The sequence below is a fragment of the Xiphophorus couchianus genome, chromosome 13, assembly GCF_001444195.1.
Source record: "Xiphophorus couchianus chromosome 13, X_couchianus-1.0, whole genome shotgun sequence".
Classification (NCBI taxonomy): Eukaryota; Metazoa; Chordata; class Actinopteri; order Cyprinodontiformes; family Poeciliidae; genus Xiphophorus; species Xiphophorus couchianus.
Genome location: NC_040240.1, coordinates 1,890,786 through 1,897,046, shown reverse-complemented (window position 1 = coordinate 1,897,046; position 6,261 = coordinate 1,890,786).

Here is a 6,261-nt window from a genome sequence, read left to right as displayed (position 1 = left end):
TTAACATTTGTTTCTTTATTTTGACATTGTCACGTGACATATTTTGTGGTCAGTTCACCGTCTTACCATCTCAATAACTGATGTTTATTGTGTGTTTGTGTGTTTTGTTTTTGTTTTGTTTTGTTTTCTTTTATTTTTTCCTCACAAGGCAAATCATTGGTCTGGTTTATTGCGCTGCTTCAGCGGCTGCGCAGAAGAAACATCATAATTCTTCAATGTTTTTTCTCTCTTTTTTTAATGCATGAAAAGCCACGCGTAAATTTTCTTTGTGAATGTTTGCAATTATTATTATTATTATTATTATTATTATTATTATTATTATTATTATTATTATTGAATATAATTCCGTGGGGGTTTCTGTCCCTTTGTGTTGCTTCCTGGTGGCCGAGGACGGGTCGCTCCGTCTGGATGCTGAGCTGCAGGATCCTGTTGGTCCGCCAGGCTGGATCCTGCAGGAGGCGGAGGAGGGGCTGCATTCACAAACACGGCCAAAAATATTCAAAAAGAACTGTTGTCTGCACCTAATATCAGTTTGGATTGTTTTCTGAATTTTATTCCACATCCTCCTATCTCTACTGCAACAACACTGTGTAATATCTGACAATAAAGATCAAATATTAAGAGAATCTATAACAAGTTCAAGGATTTGAACTAAACAAAACCATGGTTCATTTATTGAGTTTCCCCCTCTGAAGCCTGTGAGCTGGCTGCATGTGGAGGGAACATTTAGACCCCAACGTGTTCAGATGGACAGAGGAGAAGGCAGGACTGATTCACAGTAAAAGGTCCAATCAAATCCAGGAGGGAATAAAAATGCTTGAAATCAAAACCTGTCCATCTCAAACAAACTCTCAATCATTTTTTTTACTGATTCACACAAAAACAAATCTATACCTCATCAGGTTGGTTGGTGGAGTTTGGATCAAAGCAACCTGCCTGATTCATTCAAAGACTCTCCTGGATCTGGATCTGGATTTGGACCTGAATCGGTTCCTTTCTGGTTCTGTTGGTTTAAAGTGACGTTTATTTTTATTTCATTTTCTGTTAAATATAAGATTTTGGATTATCACACTATACCAGACATAATTTACTCTTCATCTTTTCCATATATTTTTAGTTATGTTTACATTTTCAATTCAACAAAAAAATAACAACACAAATTTCCTCAAAAATTTATTTCTTCAAGATATGAAAACTACAGTTTTGTTAAAAACCAAGAGGAGACACACCTACGCGCAATTTTAGATCTATTTGTATATTAAATATGATCTGTTTTTGCCTCATGCTGACAAGAGATTGTGATTAAAAGTTGGGTCGTAGTAAATCATGTTCAACTTTTCAGCCCGATGCAACAAATCTGAATGAAAACAATTTAAATGACATAAACAGGGCATCATCACTGATTAATGCAAAATGTCAGATTTGATCCTTTGACGTTCCTGAAGGAGGTTGCTGACACTCAGAGAGTTCCTTTAAAAAAGATCCCAGGTCCAATTATGTTCATCACAACTACTAATAGAAACTAATATAAAATTCACCTTTGACCTCCAAGGGAATTCTGATCTAAAACAAAGACAAAGCTTAGATTTACTCTCCTCATTAAACCTGTACAGGTGAAGCTCCATGTTTTGGTGGAAGTTGTGCTTGTGATGGATGTGAGGCAGCATGTTTTCACCATCTGCTGTTTTCCCCTGAAACACAGATGTTTGCTTTAGCAGGAACATGTCTGAAGTTTGTGGCTAATTGTCACTGGTCAGCTCAAAACAGGATTTTTCCCCCCACCACTCCTCCAGTTAGAAATGGAGAAGAAAAGCACAAAGTAAAACATCCAACCTGACAAAGCCGAGAGGGATCCCTGTGGTTTCTAAGGAGTCAGTGGACTGAGAGCTTCCTCTGGCTGCTCTTACAGATTGCAGCTGGTTTCCAGCCTGAATGCAGATATTTTGTTGGACTTACAGGTTTAGAAAATCCATATTTAAAAATGTTTTTTCACATTATAATTGAGCCACTTAAACTGCTGAAAGCACTTTTTAAAAATCAGACCTTGAGAATTTTAGAAGAAATTCTAGGATTTTATGTATTTTCTCCATTAGTTGTCACAAACGTTTTCAGGTGGCTTCATGTTAATAATGACAGAGTGAGGGATGTGTTGTGTGCTTTTGTGCGCCTAGTTTTGGACTTGAATCATTTTTGAAACTTATGAAAATCTGATCGGCTACATATAAAAACTCAAAGCTAACATAGGGTGGTTCTTCCTTTTTATGTGTCGATTATATTTCTAGAATTTGATTAAGATTTGAATCCACAATGTCGTGATGCTGCCTTTTACTTTTGACGAGAAGTTCAGAACTTAGATCTTGGAATGACTTCATAGGAGTGTCTTCATATTCCAGCTGCATGCCAGAAAACCGCAGGGAGCAGTCTGTTGTTGTGATGAGCGAGCAGCCCAACTCCAGTTCACTGAACAAGCCGATAAAAACGTGTTTCTGTCTGTATTCATCCAGTAGCAGAACATGTTCAGCACAGAGGCTCTGCTGTAACTCAACTGGTAACCGAGACAAACGAACAGTTCACCACTGCAGCTTTCTCTATCTGCATTTCCATTAACCTTATGATTGCGCAATTTGACAAGGTTTTGGCGCCAGGATGAGGAGGGGGGTTTTTTCTGGCCAAAACTGGCAATGAAAACACTTTTTCCGCATCACACGAGTCACGTAATCAACAACTGGATGTTGCCTCTGGCGGAAATGAAGAAGAAGACAACAGGAAGTAGTGTTGGGAGATTGTGGCTTTTTTAATGACTTATTACGTGAACAAACTTTTTCATGTGTGATTTTAATTGCGCTTCGTATTTAACAGAAACACGGTAATTGTGAAATTATGTATTTTCAGCGTTAGCGGAAAATAGACAAGAGTTTTGCACACAAAGCTACTGTGGCTTTTCACACATAGCAGTCATGTTGGATTACTATTATACAAAGAGCACTGTTCTGAAAACTGCTTAACTAACAGTTTGCAGAGTGTGGTTAATGAACAGGATAGTGTTCAGTCAGGGTGTGTGTGGGGGGGGTGCGTGTGTGTGTGTGTGTGTGTGTGTGTGTGTGTGTGTGTGTGTGTGTGTGTGTGTGTGTGTGTGTGTGTGTGTGTGCGCGTTGGCTGGGACTGGTTCTTATGGCCAGTGGTCAGTGGCTGGTCTCAACATGGTCTCATGTTAATTTAACTCACATGACCTAACAGTAACATCTGCTCACAGGGGCCTTCTGTAGTCCCTTTGACCTTTGACCTGCCCTTTCAAAGAAAATCCAGTAACATTTGAGTCATACCTGAAATATGGTTCACTAAAATATGGAAAAGTTAATAAAGTTGATCTGGATCCTAATAATAATATCAGGAATTATATTAATTATTACAGCACTGTGGCTTCATCGTTTAAGAAACAATAAAACAAATTAACTTAAATAAAATTAAGATAAAAATAATATAAACAAACTTGTTGATTTACTAATACAATAAATATAAATATAAAATATGTACAATACAATAATGATGAGATCTGTCATTTTCAGCAGAATTTTATGAATCAAGGAATTTTTTTTGGAGTTCCTTACTATTTTTACCATCAGGGGAACTGTTTGGTTCTAAGAGGAGTTCAGACCCTTTAGTGTCTGAAGGGGCCGGATGCTGTAAGTTTTCATAAGAGGCCCCCAGGAAATGTTTCTGACTCATATCAACTCTGGGGCTCCTGGGACCTGAAGGACTTTTTTCTTAAATGACACGAGCCTGATTTGCATGAAAATTTCATATAGTTTTTTTGCGTATTATAATTTCGTTTTTTATTATTTTTATTTTTACTTCATTTGTTTTGAGATTTTACTTATTTAAATATATTTATCCATCTTGCAAAAATCCTGTTTAATTTGTGTTTTTTGTGTTGTGACGAAACGGGAGATGATGAACTGGGTATAAACCGAAGCAAAAACATACAGATGTAAATTCATATCAGTTTCACTCTGCAGTTCGTCTTTTTTCTGAGGACAGCAGCAGTGGAGGAACAGCGCTGACCTCTGAATAAACGGACCAACTGTTCAGAGTTTCACCTTCTCAGGTTTTGTCTTCAAAGTTTCTTTTCGATTCTGACATCATATTTTTACAACAAATGAGTTTTTCTTTTACAATATCTGCGCTCAAACTGACGTTCTGTTGTTTTAACAAAATACTTGGTTTTTTGTAGAATTGAAAAAGAAGCATTTTCAAAAATAATTCATTTGCTTAAAGTGGATTTCTCTGAATACATTCGCAACATTTTGGTTTGAGTCACTTTTATTATAATTTCTCAGACGGGTTGCATTTGTGAGGTATATCTGTAATGCCGCAATGTTTATTTCAAAATTAATTTTAATTTTGACAACGTTAAAAAAAATAGAATTAAATTCATCCTGGTGACGTGGACAGGGGGAATGTTTGTGGATTCGTTTTCTGCTTAACTACGAAATAAGCTAAACAAATCAATAAACAAATAAAATCACACAAGAAAACGCAAACGGTTCATGTCTAAAACGGCGTTTTAGCGCACCTGAAAACTTTTTGAACAATAAGCAAAAACTTTCCTTTTAATGGCCAGACGGAACCGCAGATCCAACTGGGATCAGATTCAATCTGTTGTATACAGCCGAGGGGAAGATCGACTGGATTTTGCTTATATTAAATGGCTCAAATGATGTTTTAGCTTAGTTTGAGCTGAAACATCATTTTGAAGCCGAACAAATTTAAAACCTGTAAATCCATAAAGCCTAAACGAAAGCGACGTTTCCGTTCAGTAAATCTGTGGCATCAGCATGAATTTGTATTTATTTGTTTTCCTTTAACAACAGTAATAATAACAATCCATTTTAATTATAAAGATTACTTTATTTCAGTAAAATATAAAGGCACCAAACCCAAACATCTAATGCCGTCAAATTCAGCCGGGGTTTTGTTAACAGTTATTTCTGAGAAGGAAACACAAAAGAGACAAGATTCCCTCCGCAGCAGATTTAGTTGACCTTTTTGAGGAGGTTCGTGCTTTAAGACTTTGATTTTTTTTTAAAACAAAAAAAAAACATTAAAAACCAGACATAAAACGTCTTGAAGGATTCTCCATCATTCGGCTCAGATGGGATCTGAATTGCACTGCAGTATTTCCAAAAAAAAAATTATTTTTATTTTATTTTATTTTTTTAAACTTATTCTAGAAGGTTTCGAAAGTTGTTTGTCTGTTGTTGACCAAATCAATACAAGTAGAAAGATTGAGTGGAAACGGGAGAACTAGCTGCGGTGTTTCTGTTAAAAACAAGCAGGAGAATCATTAGCTTTGTTGGCGCTGCAGGTTTAATGCTCCAATCAATGCCAAGCACTGCAAATAAATGCGTGAACCGCGCTGCCTCCCGGCTGGATGCCGCAGGTTCAAAGCTCGGACGCAGAGCGGGGAGCCGGGAGGGTAATTAATGGATCAACAGCGACACCATGCGGCCATAAAAGAAACAACACAGATCCGCTTCACTTACCTGGATCGCAGCCTCCTCCTGTGGTGATTTAGTTAAAAATCTTTGTGGTAAACACTCTGAGTAAAATAAAATCACGATTTTAACTGAATACAGAGAGACAACGGAAGAGCTTTAGGACAAAATACATGAAAAATATCTAAAGATCTTCCTTCTTGGTTGCAGACAGATATTCAGCTGCAACATGTTCGCTTTAGTTGTTTTCTTCCAAATCTGAATATTCACTGTGTGATTACTTAGGGAGCAAAAATTGAGACGAAAAAAAAATAGAAGCACTGAAATATAAACAAAATCCGCCCTTAGTTCAAATGTCTGCATGTGTATCCTGACCTGTGGGGAGACTGACAGAGTATGGATCACGTTTCTTTTAAAAAAAGTATAGAAATATTCCAAAATTGCTATAACGAAGATGAAAGATATATGCAGTTAGTTACATTTGTGGGAGATTTCTTCTGTTTTTATTTATTGAATTTTTTAAAATCTCCTTTAAATGTTTCAGATCAACAATTCAATTTTAATATTCCATTAAAAATAACCTGAGTACATACAAAAAAGGAGTTTTCAAATTATGATTGTATTTATTATTAGAAAACTCTATCCAAACCAGCCTGGCCCTGTGTGGAAAAGTAACTGTCTCCAGTTTTAACTGCTGAATGAACTTTTTCAGAAAGTTGAGCCAAACTTATGAAATCTAAATTACTCCAAGAACTTGTTGATAATA